Source organism: Glycine max, chromosome 7 (genome assembly GCF_000004515.6).
Source record: "Glycine max cultivar Williams 82 chromosome 7, Glycine_max_v4.0, whole genome shotgun sequence".
Taxonomy (NCBI): Eukaryota; Viridiplantae; Streptophyta; class Magnoliopsida; order Fabales; family Fabaceae; genus Glycine; species Glycine max.
The window spans coordinates 3435869-3438658 of record NC_038243.2 but is presented as its reverse complement, the minus strand read 5'-3'; positions in this window follow the sequence as shown (position 1 = coordinate 3438658).

Sequence of the window (2790 nt, the reverse complement as noted above, 5' to 3'; positions counted from 1 at the left end):
TTATAAAAAAATAAAAAATTAAAATTAGACAGGTTCAATATGCTAAAAAATATTTAATATTTTTATTTTATAATTAAAATAAATTTTGTTATGAAAATTGAATATTAACATTAAAACTTAAGATAATAAGGGTGTTATATATATATATATATATATATATATATATATATATATATATATATATATATATATATATTAAGGATAAAACAAAAAAATATAAGATAAGAAAGTAGGATAGGAATACAATAAGAAACAAAAAAAAAGAGACAAAAAACTTTTATCTTATTAATATTTAATGCTCATCAAATTACTCAACAAATAATTATATAAATTTACAGAACTAATAAAATTGTCATTTAAAAAGGTGATGGTAGAGGGAGCGATTTAAGGGTGCATAATAGTGGAGACATTTGTTAAAAAAAAATAGTGGAGACATTCCTTAAAAAAATGTAGTGGAGACATTAGATGCTTATTAACTTTAGGGATTTGTACATTTAAAGCTTATTCCTTTTTAAGAGCCAAAGGAATTGGAGTTCTTATTTCTTAACCAAGAACAAAATTTTAACTGCTTAAGAAATATATTGAGATTTGAATAAATTAACAAATCTAATAATAAAAAAGTTGAAACAAAATTGAATTAATACCCATATCAGAAAAAATAGTAAATTTATATTAATATAAAAACTCCATTTTATTTTCTTATAAAACTCAATTGTCAAACGAACCCAAACATTTTTTTACGAGGGGCAAAGTGGAGAGAAAGTTAGTTTTATTGAACAGGTGAAAAGGATTGGGTGAAATTGTTGTGGGATAAGAAGCTATCAGTTCAGTAAGTAGTTTGTTCATTTTACTTATATCCTGTGCTTCGTTTGTGTTATCTCACGCCTAAATTTTAAAATCACACACAAAACAAGTGTTTTCGTACTATCAAATTCTTTATTTACAAATGTTAATCAGTTTTTTAAGAACATTAGTTAAAGATTTTTGTATTTATTAAAAAGACATAAAATTATATAGTTTATATTTTTTTTATATTCTTTTAAGATTTAAATAATAAATATTTTTCTCTTTTAATTTCTTAATCAATATTTTAAAAATATTGATAAGTAAGATCCTTTTTATTTACTTTTATCAAATCAAGATGCACCTTTATATAAATCTTATAGCTCTTGCAACCTGACAAGCTCTGAAACTATTGGCAATATGAAATTTGTGGGATTTTAATTTGCGATAAGAGAAGATGACAATAATGGTGTTGTGTGTCAACGACTGAGTCTACTCTACATTTTCAACGAGCTCTGACACTTTGACATTTTCGTGCTTGTGGGGAGACAATTGCTAAACAAAACCTTCAGTAATTAGGGCATATCTTTCTTTTCTTTTTGTACGTAAGATTTTAATATTGTACTCTATAGGTTCAGTTATATGATTTTTTTTTTTAGTTATTTCATTTTTTTTTCTTTAGGTTTGAAAATTGTGCAGTTTTCCTGTTTTATGCTTAGTTATATGATATTTTCTTTAGGATAATTTATTTTAAACTTAAAAAATAATTTTAAAAAATATTTTTTATATAAATATTTTTTAAAAACATATGGAAATTGCTTTTTGAAAAAAATAAAAAATTATTATTTCAAATAAACACATCTGCAAATTATAAAACTTCTTATTTCATTTAAAATAATACTTATTTTTGTAAAAAAAAAAAAACTTAAACAAAGTAGTCCTTAAAGTGACTTTACATCAAATATCAAATCCATTTTTCAATGTCTCTTAGAATCTTAGCAGGTGAGGGAGTATTGACTTTTATCTCAAGATTTTATGGTTAGGAAGATAGTAAGATCTACAATCGCCAGAGATTTTAGTAATTCGAATAATTATCAATCCATTCAAGTTTAAGAGTAAGTTTGTTTGAATTTATTTATTAATATAAATAATTATTTTAAAATAATCAGCTTTCTTTTTTTTAACTTGTTTGTTTAAAATGTTATTTGTTTTAAAAAAATATTTTTCTGTTTCTTTTAACAAATAAATTTTATTCGCTTTTTTAAAAAACACTTATATAAAAAAATATTTATTTTAAAATTATTTTTTAAAGTTTAAATAAACTCACCGTAAATCCGCATTAAATGCCAAAGATAACATACATTTAAGTACTTTAGTAGTTAGTAATCTTCATGCCGTTTTCCGAAAATTTCCTGTAACTAAAACAAATATAAACCCAACAAATTAAATTGAAACATACCTATTTTAATTAAAAGAATTTGAATTTGAGGAAAAAAAAATTACAAGCCTGAATCAAATCAAATTAATTTATTATTTTAAAGTATTGAGATGTAAAATCTTGTTGTATTTATATACGATAAATTGAGGAACACACATAATCTTTTGACTCAGGACAAAAGAAAATCAAATTAATTGATTGGGATTAGTTTGAATTTTATCAAATCTCGTGGGCATGTAGTAACTGACCGAATCAAATTAGCAGATGTATTTCAAAGTCATAGAATTAACTAGAGTTAGATGAACTTATTTAAGACAGTTGCTTTTTACACCCCATGATTGGCAATTGCTTATTGCACCTAATCTGTAAAATTATATTTTAGATAAACCTTTCCAAAATATAAAAAACCTAATCTAAATATAATTTTACATTTTAGATTAGCTTTTTCTGATAAAAAAAATATACTGATAAAGAAGATTAGCCTTCTCGAAAGCTTAAAAAGATGCGGAAAACAAATTTTAAGTGCAGGAACTGCTCTTGTTTAAAGATAATGAAAATGCTAATAAATG